At 42.4% G+C, this 22,639-nt stretch overlaps 1 protein-coding gene across 3 annotated transcripts in view; it reads right to left on the bottom strand.

The window, feature by feature from the left end:
* FYN (FYN proto-oncogene, Src family tyrosine kinase) overlaps positions 1-22,341 on the bottom strand; it is a 77,629-nt gene extending 55,288 nt beyond the window's left edge. For 2 of the 3 annotated variants that reach the window (XM_010118130.2, XM_086743462.1), the window contains exon 1: positions 22,267-22,341. The gene's annotated coding sequence lies outside the window, so the exon portion shown is untranslated. The remainder of the gene's footprint in view (positions 1-22,266) is intronic. The other variant, XM_010118129.2, reaches the window with a different exon arrangement.
* Positions 22,342-22,639: the final 298 nt, after the last annotated feature.

Below are 22,639 nucleotides of genomic sequence, written 5' to 3' on the forward strand. Positions count from 1 at the left end.
GTAGAAGAGCACAAGTTTCAGGAAAGAATGAGATTTCAGAGCTACTAATGAAGATGAATCAGAGCCTGCTAAAGCACAGTTTGAATTGTGTGGTTTTGCATCTTAACATTTTCTGTCCTCCTGAATGCATTTTCCTCCCTCTTCCTCTGGCACAATCTCAGCTACATCCTATAGCATTAGAATGTTCTGTTAAACACATGTGCAACTGTGGTTTTTTTTAAGCCTTGTAAAGACTTGCTTATGTCAAAAGATGTAGTGTTACAGAGATCACATAGGCTAGACTCCACAAACTCATTTTTACAGATGAAGGAACTGTGGTAATCTTCCTAAAGGTAAATTATATAACTACATAGAAGAAAATAGCTTTAATACATGGATTTAAAAAATATTTTTGAAATATTAAGAAATAATTCAGATGCAAGGCTTGTCCTTTTACTCCAGACAGACAGAGAAAGAATTACATGGGAGAATGTGAGACTAACCATCCCATCTGCCTTTGTAAGTCACCCAGACCAGATGCAGAAATGCTATGGAAGTTAATGCAATGAACCCCAGAAGTGTCACTTTCACAAATCTCAAGAGGCATCATTGACCCGAGGCTGGCTGCAGTTTCTGCCCCAGTTCCAGTTTAATGTATTCCAGTTTGACCCTCAAGCGACAGTGCTGCTGGAGAACACGCTAAGAAACAAACGCGGGCAATTGCTTTGACATAATTCTTTTGGACGCAGGCAGATCGAATGTGCTGATGTCAACAGAGACCAGAAAAGAGTTTTACCCAATCTGCTTTCCTCACTGAAGAAAATAGTAAGAGAAAACAAAACACAACCCAAAATCTAGCCAAGCACATGCCCAGCTCGCAGCAGCAAAGCTAGCGCATGCTATCTAAGAAAGGGAGAAAGAAGACAAATATTGCTAAAGTATCATTTGGATGTATACACAGCATTTCATTTATAGCTTGAATTTACCTGACTTGTATATATAATTGGCTCTTTGCACATAACATGCATGAAACATCTGTTCCACAGAGGATATTCCTCTAAAACCCCAGGAACAGCGTAATTCAGTCCTTTATGGCCATAGTACACTCAAATGAGTTCCTAACATAGTACCCCCACCTTAAAGTGAACTGCTCTTCTTCTTTCTCCCCTGCTCTTCTAAAATGTAGGGGACTGTATGGACCTACTTTCAATATGATTGTCAGGATGAAACTTTCCTGCCTTGCCACTCATTTAAATGCCCAAGCTGTGGCAACTTCAAGGATGTACAGTTTGATACCAGAGAACATTGAAGCAACACCAGCAGGGACTGCAAGAATAGAAACTGGGGATATTTTTCCCAAGGGAAAGATGAATTATGTTAGGAAACCATATCAAGGAAGCCACGATGACCATTTTGAGAATAAAAGATTGAACTAAAGATGTTCTTCTCTACTTGGTTGCTGTTGCTCCTGAAATAACTTCTGTGTTAAAGGAAAAGAGAGAAAAATATACATCAATGGTACAGTTTTTCAGAACTCATAAGGGAAAATACCAAGGCTGAATGTGGCTCATCCCTCAACTTTATACAACGAAAACAGAACAAAGAAACAGATCCCAAGCTCATTCCCTTGTCCCTCTTTTACTTCCTCTCCTAAAAAAGGCTTCCACCTCCACTACTCACAATTTTCCTTTTCTTCCATTCCTCCAGCTCATCAGTCCATGCAGACAGATTGTCTGTAATGGTATCATGCAAAAATCAGATGACATCTTCAAGGCTTCCCCTTTATGAGTGTCTAGAGTGCTTCCAAGAAGAGAAAGTCTTGTGAACAAATTGATTCTTACTTCCCTTTTTGGCAGCTACTTGTGTGGGTCACTCTACCACAATAAAAGCCCGCATCTGCTATCTGATCACAACACCGAGAAAGAGGAAAATTACCATTTTGAATATCTATTAGAAACATGGTCTCTGAAAGAAGAGTGATCACGTGTTACAGCCACTGAAACCACTTGGTCTAAACAAACCATGCTAACAGAGAAAAAACAGGCTTTTTTCCTTCTTTATCTCCCATCCTTTATGTCACCTACTCCCAAGTGTGGTCCACAGCTTGGCTGATCCTCAGAGGCTGCAGGACGTTTTCAGCTACGTAGTGACCCATGTAGATGGTGTGATATTTGGGGAACAAAAGTTTTAAGACCACCAGTCATCAGGAAATGTCAAACACTTAAGTCTCTGGAATGTGTGGTGTCCTGCTCCTTGCATAATATTCCAAAAAGAAAACTCTGGAGTCACTGATGTAGAGAGTCAGAGGACAAAGGTTGATCAAAACAACAAATGAATGTCCTAAGGAACTCCTTGAATTTCTCATGCTACCATATTTTTCAAGACGCAAAAGTATGTTTGAAACATTTTTCTAATACTAGGAATGAGAAGAAGGTTTTAACCTTTAAATAAAAGTTTACTATCTACATCGACTTTTATAAAGTCTTTGACTTTACAACATCCTTGTCTCTAAATTGAAGAGATATGGATTTGATGGATGGGCTATTTGACGGATAAAAAATGGGCTGGATGACTGTATCCAAAGAGTTGCAGTCAATGGCTCAATGTCCAAATGGAGATCAGTAACAAGTGGTGTCCCTTGGGGGTCCACACTGGGACTGGTACTGTTCAGTATCTTTATTAATGACATGGACAGTGGGATCAAGTGCAACCTCAGCAAGACTGCAGATAACATCAAGCTGAGTGGTGCAGTTGATACATTTGAGGAAAGGGATGTCATCCAGAGGAACTTTGACAAGCTTGAGAAGTGGGCCCCTGTGAGCCTCACAAGGTTCAAGAAGGCCAAGAGTAAGGTCCTGCACTTGCTTTGGGGCAATCACCAGTATCTGCACAGACTGAGGGCTGAAGGGATTGAGAGCAGTCCTGAGGAGAAGGACTCGGGGACAATAGTGGATGAAAAATTGGACATGAGCTGAGAACGTACAGTTGTAGCGCAGAAAGCCAACAGTATCCTGGGCTGCATCAAAAGAAGTGTAGCCAGCAGGTCAAGGGAGGTGATTCTGCCCCTCTACTCCGCTCTCATGAGACCCCACCTGGAGTACTGCGTCCAGCTTTGGAGCCCTCAGCACAGGAAAAACATGGACCTGCTGGAGCGAGTTCAGAGGAGGGCCACGAAATGATCAGAGGGCTGGAACACCTCTCCTATGAAGAAAGTCTGGGAGAGCTGAGGTTGCTCAGCCTGGAGAAAAGAAGGCTCCAGGGAGACCTTATAGCAGCCTTTCAATACTGGAAGGATTGGGGGAGAGACTTTTTACCAGGGCCTGTAGTGATAGGACAAGGGGCAATAGTTTTAAACTACAAGAGGGTGTATTTAGGTTGGACACAGGAGGAAATTTTTTACAATGAGGGTGATCAGACACTGGAACAGGTTGTCCAGAGAAGTTGTGAATGCTCCAACGTTGTCAGGGGCTAACGTTCGACGGGGCTTTGAGTAACCTGGTCTAGTGGAAGATGTCCCTGCCCAGGGCAGGGGTGTTTGATTAGATGATCTCCTTTCAACCCAAACCATTCTACGACTAATGATTCTATTACTAAATTGAACTCCTACCTCCGTGGCTGTTATCACAATACAAAGACAGTGCAGTTAGTGCAGCTGGGATTTAGTGGTGCTGTAAGACAACTTGTGGAATAGGGTTACAAACCAGTATTACTGTAGACAGAGACAAACAAAGCACCTCCACTCTAGGATTAAGGCACATGAAAAAGAGAGGATACGATACCCACATGCTTTTGTAAATGCATAGATGACACAAAACAAAAAGCAAGAAGCAAATGGACTCACATCTTTACACTGCCCTTTTTATGAAGAGTTGAAGTTTACTATTTCCTCCATACTGCAAAGCTACAGCTGTTATGACAATCACAGCACTTATTATGTAGTTCACACTCACTATCTTTTCAGAGCACGAGAGATCTGATCATCTGCAGGCTTCGAACACTTCTCTCTAAACATGTTCATCTAATACGACTCCAATTTTCAGCGACAGTAGGTTATCCATTGTTTGGCTACTGCAGGCTGTTTCAGTGTTTTTACAACAGGAAATGTGTATTCCATATGTAAGAAGACTACACTTACAAGAAATAATGCAGGAAAGGAAAGTGATCTAATTTCTATTCTGCTTCCTTCCTTCTGCAGCGTACTGCATTGAGATGTTTGTTCCAAAACACAGACACTAGTTCAAGGCCAAGATTTTATTTACTCTGATCCTACAAAACAAGCCCCCAGCTAAACTGCAATTTGAACACTTCAAGCTGTTGTACTGCACTCACATTCACCTAAGTGATTTAGGTAAGTGGGCTCAAAATTTATCTTTTCAATGTTATTGAGCCAGCCTTTATCTACAGATGGTAATTTTTGTGTCAATGCCATAGTTTTAAAACTCTCGTGAATCAAGAACCCTTGAAGATGCAAACAGTGCATCAAGCAGGGAGCGTCTACTTTGAAGGGTCTTTATTGTGGTCCTGACCCTCGGTATTGCAGATGGTGAGAAAATGGTCACTGTGCTGCGTTTAGGGAAACAGCACAACGCCTTCATGAGGCGCTGCACCCTTCCACAGATGTTACCCAGCTACCACTGCTGAACAAAGAAACCTGACTGACTCGTACCCTTCACGTCTCTGTTTTTGCAAAAATAGTTTGGAATTTAGGAAGCCTGAAGTAGCTCTTCAAGAGGAAACTTTCAAGCGTTCTCTTACACTTAGCCCATTTATTACCATGACCGATAACACACTTCTATAATAAATTACAAATGGCCACATGCAACTGTCTCCTGTCTGCAAGCTAAAAGCTGGCAAATGACTATACCGCTTTGCAGCCAAATCTGCAACAGGCAGGTTGGTGAATTTGGGGAGTTTTCAGCGCCAGCAGATTCACAATCTGACCGATCAGTGCCGACTGCTCATTGCTGGAGTTCTTGGGAAGGGATGAACAGATGGGTCAGGAAAGGACAGTACTCTGAATTGGACTGCACAGCTGTAGAAATAACATCCAGGGTTCATTTGTTCTCTATCTTCCGTTTTGTTCTAGCACGGAACATAGAGAACCGTTAAACCTTTAAAAGCCTCCCCACTATATCCTGTATTTTCTGTGAGCTGACAGCACTAACTCTTTCATATTTATGTGTTAGAAAGGTAGGGGAGTTAAAAATATAAATAAAATCGAGGGATACTTCAAAAAGTTATGTTTGGTTTGTTTATGATGCAAGATTTCCCTAAGGCTGGGCTGGAGCTTCTGCTTTTTGTTTGCATTTGGGTACTTCACCATCTTCAGTGAAGATTTTCTTGAGCATGAAGAACGAGGCTACATGTTTTCTTTTGTATACATTTTTTTCAGAGCAGTTTTTCAGATGCCAGGAGCATAAATGTAAGTGAAAAAAACAGCCCAACTTTGTGAGCTTCCCAGCACTACATTTTGCGTGCTAGAGCTTTTGTTTTCTTGCAAGTTCAGCATTGCTTTAATGGCAGCACCCTGGATTCCCCCTGCCCCCAACAAGTGACAGATATTAGTACATCTGTTTTCTCTGTAAAGTCTTTTTGCATTCTTTGCAGGGCACAGGAAGGATGTGGGCTCCTTTTCACATTCAAATGAGGCAAATTAGCCTTTGCCTGGCTCCTACAGTATAATGCTTATTTTACATTTAAGCGTGAGAAAAGAGGAGGAAATAAAAACCAACGCATTAGGTGGGTTACATGTTTCGTTTTGGTACAAGTGTCACTTAGCTTTCTTTTGCGAACTGTTTTACACAGGACATAATTTCAGGATGGGGTTCAAAAGTTGAGTAATGTAAAGTGGCAAAGAAACAGCAGCCACAGATAGGTTAAACATGAGAAAAGGCTGAAAATGTCAACCTGAATCGGCAGGGCTCAAGCAATCCAGGAGATTCCTGAAGAGTATTGATGGTAACTTCCTCACACAGGTGACCGAAGAATCGATAATGGGAAACATCATGCTGGACCTTACGCATACAAACAAGGATCCAGGGATGGGCACGTCAGAGGCAGCATGGGCTGCACGCACCATAAGATGGTGAATAGTCTTTTTTTCCAAAAAGCCAGATCACAACCCTGGACTTCGGGAGAGTCGACTTTGGCCTCTTCAGGGATCTGCTTAGAAGAATCTCTGCTGCTGAATGGGGCACTAGTGGTGTACCCCTGAAGTTGATACTGGGACCAATACTGTTTAACCTCTTCATTAATGATATATATGATGGCTGATAGGTATCCTTAGAGGGTTTGGGAGGAGTAGTTGATACCCTAGATGATTTTGCTGCCATTCACAGGCACCTTGACGGGCTGGAGAAATAAGCCAACCTTTTGAAGTTCAACAAAGGGAAATGAGGAGTCGTGAGTGTGTGGAGGAATAATCCCATACTGGGGCACACACGCTGAGGGCTGACTAGCTAGAAAGCAGCTCTGCAAGAGAAAATCTTGGTGTCCCAGTGGACAGGAACACGAGCCAGCAATGCTCCTTTATGGCAAAGGTGGCCATCAGTGTTCTGGTCTGCATTAGGAACAGTACTTCCAGGAGGATGAGGAAGGCGCCCTTTACACAGCGCTACTGAGACATGTCTGCAAAACTGGATCCAGTTTCAGGCTTCCTAAATTTTGGGGCTCCCCAGTACAGAAGAGATTATGTACTTACTCAAGTGATCCCAGCAAAGAGTCACAAAGATGGTTAAGGGTTTGGAGCGTCTCTCCTATGAGGAAATGCAGAAAGCTAGGACTGTTCAGCCTGGAGAAGAGCAGGCTGAGGCGGATCTTATCAATATGTGTAAACACCTGATGGGAGACTACAAAGACAAAGCAAGACCTCTCTACAGTGCTCAGTGACAGGACAAGAGGCAGTGGGTACAAATTAAAACAGGAAACGCCATTTAAACATAAGGAAAAAAAACCTTTTTTTTTTTTACTGTGAGGGTGTTGAACACTGGAACAGGTTGCCCAGAGGCTGTGGAGTCTCCATTGCTGGAGACACTCAAAACCCAACTGGACGTGGCTCTGAGACATCCTCTTCAAAGTGACCCTGCTTTGAGCAGGGAGCTCGGACTAGATGATCTTCAGGGCCCCATTCTAACTGCAGTGATCTGTGATTCTGTCAAGCCATACTTGGGCTTTCTGCACTTACTAAATGTCCTCCTCTCCCTCCTTTTAAAAATCAGAGATAAATGCAACAGTTCAGTAAGTAACAAAAACACAGTACACATTTTGCAGGGAAATGGTGTGGTTCAAATTCCTGCTTTTTTAGAACCTGTGTTCTCATCCAAGCGGTAAAGTTAAGAGACGGGATGCAAGAAAAACCAAACAACTGCCTGGTAAACTGTGGTTTACCACAGGCAGTTAGCACTTGGTGGAAATTCAGTGCACACTCTCTATGCTACAGCAAATTCTTGCACACTTAATGCACGCTACGCATGAGGTACCACACTCCATATACAGGGAACTGTTACGAAGTAGTTGGGTGCTGTAAATTTACACTTGACTTTACTGATGGCAACCTCCCGGGGCAAATAAGTCCTTTGTTCTGGTGACAGTCCTGTGTCAGGTTTGATGGGTTTTACCAAGAGAGCTGGAAGAAGTTTTGCCACACCTGCTAAGGCACGGAAGTGTTTTCTCCAGCTCTGCTGCCATCCTCACCCACGGTTCTGGGATGGACCAGTTTTGCAGCAACCCATGGGCTGTGTCATTGGTCTGGGGACCTGCAAGATCCATGTCCCAAGTCTCTGCTCTGCCCACAAATTACCCCTTGAAATCAGTTACTTGTCGCTTCTTCTTGGTTTTCCCTCTGTTCTGACTTGAGTCACCGTACAATGACCTCTTTTCTGAGCCTGTGTGTGCTCAGCCCTGCCACAGCCTCCCACTCACCCTCATGGGAGCCCTGAAGCCTGCTCTGGCTGCAGCAAGGAGGCTACGGGGAAGCAGCAAGAATTCCTCCTCCCTCTGAGCTGACACTGGTTTTCCAGACACCTGGCTGTCCAAAGCACACAAACACCTACTTTCTCATCCACCACTCTCCTTTTCAAAGCCAAATGCATGCAAATTGATCAGTCTTGCAGCATACAACCATTTATGTGTGTCGGCCTGGACTCCCCTTGTCCTTCAAGCTCTCTCCTTAAGGAGCACAGCAGCACAAAGCTCCAGCTCGGAGACCCAGAGTAAAGCCTCAGCTTGCTCAGTGTCAGACTGGCTGTCCTCAAGCCATAGGAGCAATGAGGCTGCTCAACCACAGCCTGATGCCTTTATCACTGGTTTACTTAAAAGTGCTGTGGTAGAGGGGTCTGAATAATTCAGGAAGCTCTTGAAAACAATGCAAGTGAAAATTCATTTTAGGCATCCTAGGAACAGAGAGTTTCTCTCGCTGAGGCATCCATAACACTTTTAATCCATAATTTCCACCCTGCTAAAATAATGGGATTTGTTATTCCTGTCACTTGCCCTTTCTGAAGACGCTGGGAGGGTCTGGGAGAAGGAAGAGAGAAAATTAGTTATCAGTCACCACTTGCCAAGAGTAGATTAGGCACTCAAGAGTTATACATTCATGTATAAATGACTCAAGGGAGTTTCATTTATTCCTTCTCTCCTATCTTATACTTTTTTCCTCCTGTCCTACCAGCCTTGTTCCCCTGTTGTACTCAGTCACAACTCGCCTGCAGTGGACAAGTTGGAGAGTGGTAAACAATTCTGGATTTTTTTCCCCTTTCACCATGAGATTTCATTTGGACTTCCTTTCCCAGACCTCAGAGCATGCCCGATTCCTGGGAGCAGAACAGAGAACAAGAACAGAGTTAATCTTCAGTGATGTGATAAAAATCACTCTCTCACACAGGCAACTGGAGAGGGATTTCAAAAGAGCGGTTGTGCCAAGCACCTGACAGCAAAACCTGAAATCGAAGCCAACCCACACCTTCCTGCTCATAGACACCGCTTGCTCGTTTTCTCCTCAGCACTCGCTCTTCTCTACTCATTCTGTAAAACGTAAGTCACCGCTGAGTATACCCTCACACCAAAACGCGCTGTGCTGTGAAAGAGGCCACTGTTTCCATGAGAAAAAACACAAGCGTTGATGCAGCACAAGTGGGGGCACCTCATATCTCTCTTAAGGAAAAAAAAAAAAAAAAAAAAAAAAAGAAGACATTTTAGTTAGTGGAAGCACATTAAGCAACCACATTGGAGAGATGGGACAGGCGAACAGGACACATGGAGATCTGACGGCTCTGGTGCAACCTCAAACAGTGAGGAGTGGGCTGGTGAGGTGAACAGCTGGGAAGGAAGGGGAGGAGGGGGCAGCAGGATACGCGGAAGGGGCTCGCAGCTTGCGCTCCCAACGCTGGCGTGCCAGCTGGCAGCTACGCGCCGCTGGCTGCGTGTAGGCTGTGAGTGTAACAGAAGAGATGAGCCTTTAGGGGAGGAGCTGCCTGATAAATCATTAATGAATGAAAATATGAAGTAATCTGTCTGCCTAGCAGGCAGAATCGTCTAATAACGAGGACAGTGGATTAGGAAGCCGGAGATGAGGTTCCTGTCTCACCCACGAGACCGCTGGCACACCAGCTCCTTTTGCTGGGCCTAAGAAGATGAACTCACCACCTCACATTGAAGTGCTGCTTGCTTAAAATCAACACAGAAACCCCAGGATCTAGAGGAAAACATTACAATAAAATTTACAGCACCCTTTGTTAAAACGGCACCCTGGCTCCTCTTTTGTCATGGGCACCGCACAAAGAAACAATAACCAGAGACAGCCTTTACTGAAACAGGGGTTTTCTCAAAGCCATAACAAAACCTAGTACAACCTTTTGCCCGTGGCATTTAATTTTAAATCGATTAACTACATACACAGTACTAATTACCCATGGGTATTATTTTAGCAATCAGACTATGGGTTGGAAATGTAAGGGAATGTCTGCATGTGGACAGTGATACTCTGCCTTCCCTGTGCTTTCTGAAATGAAAAGGAAAAAGCCAGAGAAATGATACTGAAAGGTACATTTGTGTTTACGCGAATAGCTGCAGGGGCACCAGACACAGGCGGCCGGAAAGCAATGAGGTTGTCAGGGGAAGGAGCAGGAGGTTAGCGCGGTTTGCTCTGCACAAAGACCTAGCAGGATGTGTCACGCAGCATAAAAATCAATACGGACCCTGCATGAAAAAGTAATCCTCAGTTTTGTTCAATTCTCAGGCTTATCTGGAAAGATCCGCACAAAGGTGATTCCTGTGAAGTCTTTAACTGTGCTCTCCTTCCTCTGTCTTAAAACCTCTGAGTGTTCAGGGATTAAAATAGTTTTAAAATAAATACCTAAGAAAGACATGGCACAAATCAAGTGAATCCATCTAATGTTGCCACATTTCTGGGATAAGAGATACAAGTGCTTTATCAATCAGTGTACTTAAAATCATGATTTTCCAGAGCAAACAATGCATAGACTGCAGTAGAAACCATAAACAGAAGACACATATGGCCATGACAGAGACCATGTATACAGAAACCTAAGTACCTGAGCAGATCTTTGGAGTTTAACTGCATACCTACTTGCGGCGCTGAAGTCCATTTCAATTATCCTGCCAAACCCCGCCAAGTCACAACAAGATTATTGCTGTTTACCAAAGGACCTGCTCACGCAATTTTACAAGGAAATTGTCTGTGCCTAATCTAATTGCTAAGCAGCAGCTAAAATTAAGTTAGACCTGGAAAGACCAACAAAGAAGCAGGAAGCTCCAAAATGTTCAAGAAGCTTCACGAGGCTGTTCCTGTAAATCATGGTGGCGGCGATTTGAGCATGAGCTCCCTGGAGAGCCTCCAAGTCACAGCTGGACACTGTTTTCCACCCAGAGCAAACATAATGCAGGTGAGCTGACTTACAGCATACAGAAGTGTGATTTCTCACAGACGTAAGCCTTCTACCAGTTACTGAATATATTTACATAATAAGTGGAGTTTGTAAATTATCCACTGATGATGTCATACAGATTTAAATAATCTGCAGTGTCAGACTCTGCTATTTGCAAGCCATATCTGACACCTTAACAGCCTTTGCAAAAGATTTAACTGGGCTCCAATGAAGAATCCTATTTTTCAAGCTTTTGTTTCATTGTAAGATGAGCAACATCTATAAAATTTAACAAACGGCCTGGGATGGCTTAGATGTTTCCGGACCCTTGCAGGAAAACAGTACACAACATCAGAAGGAATTCTGTAAATTACAGAAAGTTTAATTGCAGACTGCTGGACATGTTAAGCTAGAGTCAAGCTTGTTAACACAGTAAATGTACAGCATTACCCACCAAACAGCCACAGAAGTACCTCACTTACTAGTTCTACGTCTTGCCAAACTGACCGAGAACATATTTCTGCTGGTGCCATCACCAACAGCTACTTCGACACGTTGTGTGGACTGCCATGACTTCAACTTGCATCCCGCCTGCTATTTTGCTCATGTGTTCTGGGTTTTAAAAAACAAGCAAGGGAGGAAAAACCAAAAAAAAAAAGCTCCCTTCACACTCCCCTGCTCCACTGACACAGACAAGCCTAGGACAGATGACCTGGATTCAAACTGGTTAAATACAAGAAAGGGCAAGTCGCGAAAATACAAAGCAAGCTCCAAGGGGATTTCTCGCAGACTTTCACAGTTTTCTGATGCTTCAACCAACCCTGACTTGGAGAGCACATTAAATTTGCTGCTCTCCCTGTCCAGTATCATTAGAGAACTGTCTGTCAAAGAACAGATTTCTACCAGAGCTGGTTATCAACCTGGAGAAACTATACAACTAATTGCCAGCTGTGCCTAGGGTGTCTTCCTCCTCCACCACGTAACTGAAAAGATATATATTTTTTTAATATATATACAAAATTAATTCCCCCCCCCCATTTCCTTGTTTAAAATAAGGAAAGTTCTTGTCTGAGTGACAAGTAGAAGCATCTCCAACCCAGAAGCTACATCTTAAAGCTCCTGGAATGCATCCTAGACCTAAGAGATCCAAAAGAAAAAGAAGATAGCAAGATACAGACTATATTAATGGGTAACTTCTAAGAGAAAAATTATGGGAAAACAATATCATGAGAATTGCTGGTTATAATGGAAGTGAAGCAGAAGCAGGAATTTTTATGTCAAATTCGCTACACAGCAGCACTCTTACAGCTCCTGCTGAAGCAGCGTGGTGGCTTGCAATGGTATTCGTCTCTCATAGTTCTGCGGAAGAGTTTTCTTAGAGAAGAAGAGGTGCTTAGAAGTCATGGCTTAGGAATTTTTTGTTTCCTTAATCAGCAATACAACTAGGGAAACATTTAATACAGCAATAGAAACTTCTGATATAAAGCAACAGAAATATTTAATACCGCAGTGAGAAGTCCCCTGCAACACACGTGACTTTCAATATGTCCCTCAAAGGAAAAACATTATTTTCATTTGATTTCTAGAAACTTAAAAGTGCTGTAAAAGGGGTCTCGCAACACCAGAATAACAGGTCTGTGTTTCCCACAAAATTTAAAATGCAGGTCTCGCATACGTTCACCCAAATCACACATGCATAAAAGCATGTGTAAAAGCAGATGCAAGTTTGGAGACCTAAGCTGGATGGGAAAAGCAAAGTAACATGACTGGTCTGAGTGTGAGCTCTTCCCAAAGACCTCCAGCTATGCACAGTGAGCGGTTCGAGTGCTTTGGTCTCTCTGCCTGGAAACAGAGCTCTTTTCCCAGAGCTCTGCCCACCATTCACCTCCTGAAACATCTTCAAGGCGAGCTGCTTTCTGCGCCCTATGCAACATGCAGTCCTTTTGCACACTGCTGCAGGAGATATTACACGAAGGATGCTACGTCTTTTACTGAGCCTAAGCCACATGAAACTGCCCAGAGCAAGACAGAAGCCACAGTTAGGTGCAAGATTCACCGTCACTGATCATTGTCAATGGCATATTCCACATGCAAGACCAGAGAAGTTTCTGCAAATAACTGTTTCTGGATAACATCTGCACACACACAGAGGATGACATACACATGGAAGGCACATGCCGCACTAACATAGACATGATGAATCAACATGCAAGAATTCTGTTTTACTCCAGCAACGCAGCTTGCGTCTTCAGCATGCTCTTCCTTTCTCGGGGTGAGCGAAAGGCTGCTGCAAGCAGTTCCTTAACTCAACACAAGCTCTCCTTCTGCTTTGCCAGCTTTGAATAGTGCTCGCTCTCTCTCTCATTTGAAACACTTGGCTTATAAACTGTCCAATCCAAAAAAGAAAATGAAGATATACACTGTCATTTACAACTGTGCATGCTAATCCTCCAACATCATCTAATGACATACAGGAAAGCTGGTGGTTAGACTTGAACTAAGCCTCCCTCTGTAATTACAGTCAGTTAGAGGGCAAAAGTTAAGAGCAAAACATTTTAAAAAGCAAATGGAATGATCCTGGGCTCCTGCAAAGGCATTTACCAGATACCAAAATAGTCGTAAAGGATATCTTAAAAAGAGGACTGCGGATGTTGCATAGTCTTCCCAGACAAAAAATGTGCCATTTCACTCATACACAAATTTGTTTCTCTGTGTTTTGACACATTTGGCATAATCACCATGGTAGAAAACAATGAGAAGTCTACAGCAGTCTACACCTGTCAGTCTCTATGTTTTCTATAAGTCTACAGATGTATTTGGAGATAACCTGCTCTATAGATAGGGTAGAATTTCATGTAATGGATCTTCCATCAGCCTCTGTCTTACAATAACAAAGGCACGTAGTGGCGTAAATATTTCTCATTAAAGGTTATAAAGGGAAAGAAACGGAGGGGAAAGGGGATTATATTTGATAGTAAATGGCATGCAGAGAGAGATTAATGCCCTAATACTGCAGAATTAGAAGAAGGGGAAAAAATGGACAAAAACTTCTAAGTACCATGCACAATCAACAAACACCGTAGCAAAATGAGGGCTTTCCTCATTTGACTGATGATTCAGTCAAATTACAGCTAACCAGACTCAGCACCCATCACAGCAACGGGTGCTGGTGCACGGATGCAACCACTAGCTTTAAGCACACTATACTATAATTTGGTGTAAATTCTCACTGAAAAAAAAAGACATATTTCTAGCATTTGAGAAGCAGGAAAAGAGGACAAGAAATGACCTGAAATCTTGTTTTCAAAGTGTGGAGTTGAAGTTTCTTTCCACAGAGTCTTCTTTCTAACCAGTATCTTAACTGCACGAATGGGAAAGTTTGTTAACCAGGGACCAAAGTAATTAACATTTCAGATCACATCTAAGATCCACGCATATTTTAAATTAATAATTTGACAAAGAATCTAAAAAGTCTCATGCTATTTCTATTTTTATCCTTCTGCCTGTAAAGCCACTTGCTTCAGTTACCATGATCTTCTGCACAAAATAAAATAGAAGGTAACAAATGCAGTTTGATAAAAAAGAAGCAAAACTTATGTCAGTAAATCAATACAGTCTGAAGGGTTGTTACAGGATTAGATACCACCTTGTAAGACTAGAAAGGCAGGATTCTCAGCACAACATTCAAAACCCTATAGCAGACTGAGCTAGTAGATTTTATATTTCTCACTGCTGCTGTGGCATGACGTGATCAAGGATGCACACAATCTTCAAGGCTTTTCAAGTTTTTTTTGCCAGAGGGAGAATTTCAAAGCAGACTTCTCCCTGTCTCGTAATACTAAATGGGCTGGGTAGGAATGACATTTACACAGTTGAATCTTATATTATTTTCTCTTCTGAAAATAGTAGGAGCAATATGACTTGCTAAATTAGATATATTCCTATAGGTGGGTAGAGAACAGGTATAAAGGTCACAAGGACAAAACACGGTTTCTTAGAAGGCTGTATAAACTTCTGCTAGCTCTGAGGTTTTCAGGCTGATAACTTCAGCATGAACACAAACTTCTCATGGATTTAAGCTCCCTGGATATTTTCTAAAAATTGTCATCAGTGCTTTCCCTGATAACATGTCTTGGGAAGAGGTGATTCTCCCAGATCAGTGGGGGCTGTGTGAGACCCCTTGGAACCCAGGAATGCTGTTCACCGTCGCAAGCAGGGCTGCTGCAGGGCGATGAAGAGTGCTCCCCAGCAGAGCTTTCCACCTCAGCTGATGGACGGCACATTAAGGAGTAATCTTCCCCATCATTGAGCACTGCCCTTCAAGATCCACTCAACTTCATTTTTATTCTGAAATGGGTATTGTGACACAGCACTGCAGGCATTCTCAAACACAGGCTAATGCAGGATCTTCACACTATCTCCTTCAGTTTCTCTTCTTGGTTTCTTTGGATTGCTTCCCAGGCTTTCTTTTATCTTTGAGCTTAGCAAACTGATTAATATAAATAACTCAATGTCCAAAAATATTCAGCTTTGGTAATCTGCAATGAGATCTCTCCTCTTCTTCATGCTCCTTTGTATGCAGTTTCATTATGTTCGTGCCAGATGAGCATTTAAGCGAGAGGGAGACGTAATGAGAGATGAGGAACTACAGCAGTGTGCTTATGCTATGAGGTGGAAATAGACACTTGTGCCTAGAGATAACTTGTCTATATGCAAAGTACTCAGTGCCCAACACAAAGTTTCACAAAAGTCACAGAAAAATCTCCTAAAAAAATCCCATAATAATTAAATCTTGCTACCATAGCATCCTGTATCACACACACGTGCATTCTGTCCTCCATTTAGTTTCAGCAGCCTCCACTGTGCTCCCAAATGATTTTAGCTCTATTAAATCCATGAAGTATTGATGAGGCAGAATTAATGTTGAGAGAATTAAACTCACCACCCCTCTCCCCTTGTACTTAAAAGAAACTCCCTAGAAGTAAAGCAGCATCATGGCTGTACTACAAAATACAGCACGCTCGGGTCAGGAAAATCTACATCCATCCACAAACCTTAAATTCTACCTATAGATGTATTTATCATTACAACACCTATTCATGTAGTAAGAGTCTGATCCACAGAAACAGCCTTATATGCTCCCCAGAAATCATGCCCTCTGTTCCTTTTAATCTTGGGTGTGATTTGTGTCTTACATGCAGTGCATCACGCAAATCAGGCACTGGGTAAGAGCCCTGCCTCTCTCTGCGGCGCTCCTCGCTCCCTGCGCCGCAGGGCTCATTAGCTGTGGGTTGATAGCATTACCTACTAAGACCCTGTTGCTGCCTGATTATAAACTTGGCACAAACAGTCCCACGTTTGGCAATATTCTCCATGCTGGATGTTTGCTGGGAGATTTTTTTTTTCCTTGCTTTGTTGCTGTTTTGGATTTCTGGCATGACTTCAACCAGAAGTTTTCAGGCTAATTCTGAAACAAGGCATGGGAAACTGGAGTGATTTGTTCATGTTAAAAGCTTCTGGTCACCCCTTGAATAGCTCAAGAGGTTTTGTGATTTGGACCATAAACTTGCAAAGTGTCAAGGCAAAATCTTTGTATTTTGATCTCTGCAGAAAACTCCCAAACATGACTAAATTACTAACTTCTGAAAAAATAAATTTCCATTTGCATGAGCTCACTAAGGAGGTGATGCTTCCCAGCAACTAAATTCCCTGGAGATCCCACCTACAACGCCCCAGGATCCCACTACCAGCTGGGTGGGACCTGCCTGCTTCAAGCTGCACTTACACTTTAGTATTAAATGGCCAGAGCTGGATGTGAAACCAGGTCCAAGGCTGTTCTGTATCTAAATCTGAACTCATAACAGGTTGGATGGTAGTGGCCCCTGCACTGTATCACATAAAAGTTTTTATTCAGTTTGCTGGGGGGTTGGAAGGGAAACAGAAGGTAGGAGAACATGCTAGTGTGATGGAAGAGGAGTTTTTGTATCAACTGAACAGTGACAAAAATACCCTGATGCACATACAGAAAAGAGCAAAGTTGATGTAACACTCCCTAAAGCAACATCTGAATTTTCAAATGTAATGCTTTTCTTTCAACAGAGCACTTGGAGGGCTTGTTATCTAGACTGAAAGAAACCCAACCAATTTACCACTTGCAAAATCCTATCATGAATCTTCAAGCCACTGTAACATCATGATCCACTCCAAACATCTCTGCCATTGAGCCAGCTAAGAAAGCTGGGAGGTACAGCTGCACATAGTGCTCTGCTCCATCTGCCATCTAAACTGTCCTTCCCTGTTTCTTCTCCAGGGGCTACAGCAAGAGAGACATGCAGATGGATGGCCCACATACCAGCTCTTTTTGCTGAGCAGTTCCAACAACTGGATCACCTCAACCTCAGTGGGAAAAAAAGAAAAAATGAAAGCCATACTAAAAGGATTACTATAGTGAGATGTAGGAAAACGCTTGGGAAAACAACAGAGATTAAGACACAAAGATCTCTTCTGCAGGAGACTGGAATGTAACCTCCCTGTGCAGGGTTATCTAATTTAACAAACTGACCACAAGTATAACAATGCTTCACATCTCTAAAGAGAGCAGACTAAACCCAACCAAGTTGGGACTGGCAACATGCAGCTCTGAGCAGGGAGCAAGCCACATTCCTTAGAAATCTTACAGGCCAGATTTAACCTTCACCACACCCAGCAGCATCAACATGCACATCTTTCACACCGACTAGACTGGAAGAAAAGAAAGAGACTAAAATTGAACGAATTACAAGCATAGCATAGTAAATCTTGGTAAACTCCAAGATATTTTAAAATGCTCAAGCATTTCCACACACTTTCCCTCCTAAGGACACATGATAATCTTCAGCCCATAGGAAGAGATAATGAAGATACACAATGGAAGCACATTATGAGGCGCAGCAGTGCCCAAATTAATGACTCTGGAAAACTAAAAGCTACTAGAAAGAGGACTAAAATGCACCAGGTCAGCTCTAATTACAGAGAACAGCTAATGATTCTGGCAAAGCCTCTTGTGGCATGGCAGAATACAGGTAATAAAGTGAAAGTTACAGCGGGTTATTTTGCAGTGAGAGCGCGTATTCCAAGCTCTTTGCAGATAATACATAGTTGCTCTGTAATACTTTATGTCAGAAACCTAACAAGTGTGACCAATCACCACGAGAAATTCCATAGCATTTTTGGTAGACATCAAGGATGGAAATAATTGTATCACACAAACTGGACACCCAGGAATGCACAGGGCATCACAATCTTTCCAAAGGCAAACAAATTTAATATGTATAAAGATACTGAAAATTTGGTTTTATACAATTTATTAAAATGAAAGCAAGCACTACCTGCTCTTTTTTTTTTTTTTTGGTTTAAAATAAAGAGAGAAGAAAAATCTGACTGTCCTTAATGGGGAAAAAAAACAAACAAAATACTAGATGAGTGTCTTAGCAGCTGAAATCCAAATTTTCCACAATATATCTGAGCAACTAGAAATAGCTGAAACCATTGTTTAAGATGTGCAGTTGCTTCTAATCTACAGAGAAGTGGGCAGATAGAAACACAGCATCTCAGATTTCAGCTGAAACATCAAAAAGTCCTGAACTTGGCGAGGTATCCCTGCTTAAATTCAGCATGAAAAGAGTACTGGATTTCCAGGCCCTGAGGTATACGTTCAGCTTCAAGGGCTATGTTTGAAGTATTCACAGCTTTCTTGGGAAGAGAAAATCTATAGGATAAGGACGAGCACACGGAGGAACACCTGGTGCAGGAAGATGCATGTCAGGCTTATGATACAGCAGCCCCTCTACTCACTTCACAGCTTGATCCTCCTCTGGTCTTCATAGCTGTAAACAACTACAGGGTCTAGAATGCCGTAATGTACAGCATAAGTCATGCTTAGAAATATAAAAAACTCTTATGAAAGGCAAGAGTTTCAAGGGCAGTCTGGACTGAGAAAGAGCAGTCTGGCTAGGGAAAAAAATAACAAACAGATCACCCCGAGGTTTTCTGTCCTACGTCAGCCATGCTCCTTGGGACTCCCTGCAGTCGTGTAAGTATTTGATGTGGATGACTGCCTGCCAAATGCTGTGCTCAATGCAAGACAGGTCAAACCCATAGTGCCACACAAATATCTGCTCTGACATCCACAAGGCTGCTTTACAGAAATCTCATCAAAAGAGGTCTCTTACACTGCTCAGAAAGGTATCATCACCTTAGCTGAGGGAATTTTAAATTCAGCCAAGATTTCCCTCCCAGCATTCCAGTATATTTCTCTAATCAGCTCATAAATCCATTATGAACTTTTGATCTGGAGGCTGCATGACCTTTTCTAGGACTTTGACACAAGATGAACAAATAACCATAGAACCTCTGAGCTCAGCTGCTATGTCAAGATAAATCCAAAATGTTCTCTTGATGTCCAGTCCTTCTTGGATTCAGTGGGTTAGGGACAGAGACTGGGCAAAATTGTTTCCTTGTCTTACATATTTTGTATTTATTTTTAAATTCTCTGGGAATTTGGAATGCCATAGGCAAACCTACAGTGGGGTCAGAGATGTTTCAGAGATCCTTACAGATGAGAAATTCAAGGTTCCTGATTATCCTACCTCAAAATAAGATTTTGCAAACAGTTTGAAGTGGGAAGAGGGAAGGAACAGCTGTGAAAACAAGCAAAATTTGCAGAGTCTGTTAACGTATTATAATGGCTGTAGGATAATGACATTAAATTCTGGAGCAAAATCCTGGAGCATGGAGTGGTACAAACTGAGCTCCAGACTGGCTTGAAGAAATGCCAGGATGCTCACCATCCAGCAGTGAGAAGTCTCTCTTTCCATTGGCTTTTATCTCTAAGCAAGGCAAGAAAACAGGTAGTTTTCAGGAGCATCAGTTTGTCAGCTAACCTCCCAAGTTTTGAGATTCAACCAAGTCAAGCAGTCATGCTTTCCAAGTCTGAACATGAACTATAGGTTGAGAAACATTGCCCAAGTAGAATCTCCGAGAACCAGATTGTGGTTCGTTCCCCCCCTGCCCCCAACCAGTAGCAAGTTTACTGCATCTGTGTGACACAACATTTCCTTGGGGCCACAAGAAGCAGCTTCCCTGATTTTGAGGTCTTCTCCGAGGCTCCTCTCTGACAGGCAGAGAAAATGCAAAGTCCGCACTGATCGACAGTGAGCAACAACAACAAGAAGCAACAAGGAAGCACTTTTTTTACTCTAAGGATGGTTGTACAAGGGAACAGGTGCCCAGACATGCTGTAGAGTTTCCACCCTTGGCATCCAGTTCAATTTCAAAAATCAAAGCCCTAAGTAACCTGACTTAATAGGACCTATTTCAAGTGGGGGTTTGGACAAGATGGTGTCTGTCAGTTTCTTCCAACCCAAATTATTCTATGATGCTAAAAAACTTGCTGCTTCTGTCTTGTTCCTCTTGCTGGTCTTGAACTACACTCTTTTACTAAGGCCAGCTATGGAGACCAGGCTGGTCTCAGTTGATGCTCTTTGAAGGAAAATTAAAACACAACAATTTGACTACCAGGCCTGCTGATAAACTTTTTTCCTTGGTGTTACATGGCATCACTATTTCTGAATTATTTCAGGACCAAAGTATCATTGCTATCACCAAAACGAAAACTACATATAGATCCTATCCTCTCTCACAGTAACAGAAGTCAGCACAAAATCTCATGGACTAATGAGCTCATGCTGCTGGTCTGTGGCTCATCTTTGGACCTACAACTAAATTCTACCTAAACAATTGTTTGCATTTCCCAGTACATGGATATAGGTGCAAGCTTACAACATGCACAGTTGTCAGAAAAGCCAAACTGTGTAGAGAGAATTGCTTAAAAGGAGCTGCAGTAGGTACCACTGTACAGGACTTTTTGTGCATTTGGCCAACTTCTTTGTAAAACTCTGATCTTGGTTATCTCATCTTTTCTTATCTTTAAGACTACATTCTGTAGAAGATTAAACAATCTACATTTAAACATCTGCTAGCTTATCCAGATCTTTCTGTATGATGTAACAACATCTGTTTCTTCTAAATGGCAGAAAAGAACAAGTGTTCTTACAGAGCCAATCTTTGATTTTCAGTTTTCTACCCTGCAGGCTATCCAGCTCTGAAGTCTTCTGCCAGTGGAGAATCAGCTAGTTTTCATCTGCAATCTGCACATGCTGGCTGAAGAAAAAAACCACGAGTCCAATACCCTGCTTGGCCAAGGAAAAGAAGACACACAATCTTCTGCTGGCATATTTTTCCCCAAGGGTGATAGGGTAAATTCAGACGAGATGTAAGGAAGAAATTTTTTACAATGCAGGTAGTGAAACACTGGAACAGGTTGCCCAGAGAGGTGGCAGATGCCGCAACCCTGGAAACATTCAAGGCCAGGTTGGATGGGGCTCTGAGCAACCTGATCTGGTTGGTGATATCCCTGCTTCTTGCAGGGGGGTTGGATTAGATGACCTTTAAAGGTCCCTTCCAACTCAAACTATTCTATGGTGATTCTATGGCACTAGCTAGAGCTGTATATATTGACAGTGTCCTAAAGGGAAAAGCAAGATGAGTCTACAAACTGCTCCAGATCTGCTGTTTTTTTGCAGGTTTTAAGATTTTTTTTGGACTATTTCCCTTTAGTTGGGGTATGTCACTAATTACCTCCCGTTCTTCTCTGTCTCTTTCTCACAGTGGTACAGGCCAGCAGCACAGTCATGTCACACGTGACGTGCCATATTCCCATAGAAATGTAGGACCCGAAGTCTGTAGGAAGCTGGTGTCTCTGGAAGGGTTGCATACGGAACAGCCAGAGAAGCAGAAAGCTTGTCATGTGGGATGGAAAGGAGGAATAGGAAAACTGGTATAGCACACAGGAGCATTAGCTATATCAATCAGGCATAAGCAAGTTATCCTAGCTCCATGTGGTAAGTGTGTCAGTCAGACGTTCTGGGAATGGATGGAAAGATTTCAGAGTGACCGGACACCCCCACCACTTCGGGAGGCATGTGCTCCCTCTACGTTATTTTTGCTCCTAATTTTTTTATATCACTAGCCTGCTTTTTTGTTCCCTTTGTTTTTAAATTAGGCCTTTGTGTTTCTTCTGCTCTAGGTTGTAGCTCAGCCCCTCTTCAGCAGAATATAACAGCTACAAACACAATAAGCAGATGCCACTGGAGCAAATGAAGCTACATTCCTTGCCTCGAGGCCCAGCATGCTGTTTTCTGTCAATGCTTCTCATACTGCGAGTCTCCATACCAGAGAAAGAAAACCACATATAATCAACTATGTCTCTGAATTTCCCATCAGGTAAAATAATAATAATTTTTTAAAAAAAATCTTTCTGTAATTCCCACTGGAAACCAAAATTGATCAAGACAGCACCACTTACCAGAATTTCCCCCCCAAACGGATCAAGTTTACATTCACCACATTTCTTCAAAAATGGATTGAAAATGTGCCCTGTAAAATGGGAGAGAAAAAGAAAGAAAAAAAAAATAGTGACTGGAACACCACAAATTGCATTACACTTCTTTCTCACTCTGCTAGCATTTATCACCAAAATTCCACCATTTTTCCTGTTTTAGGGAAAGAGGTAATTGGATTTGATCCTTCACAACTAATTATTAAATTCCATCAGTATTATGCAAAATATTAAAATAATTGCAGGACTCCCTCAGACTGCTCAGACACTTTACTGTCACTGACACGACAGCTATTCAGACTTCAGGGAGACGAGGTCAACAACACGAAACGCACAACAG

This window comes from Chlamydotis macqueenii, chromosome 3 (assembly GCF_036417535.1).
Source record: "Chlamydotis macqueenii isolate bChlMac1 chromosome 3, bChlMac1.mat, whole genome shotgun sequence".
Classification (NCBI taxonomy): Eukaryota; Metazoa; Chordata; class Aves; order Otidiformes; family Otididae; genus Chlamydotis; species Chlamydotis macqueenii.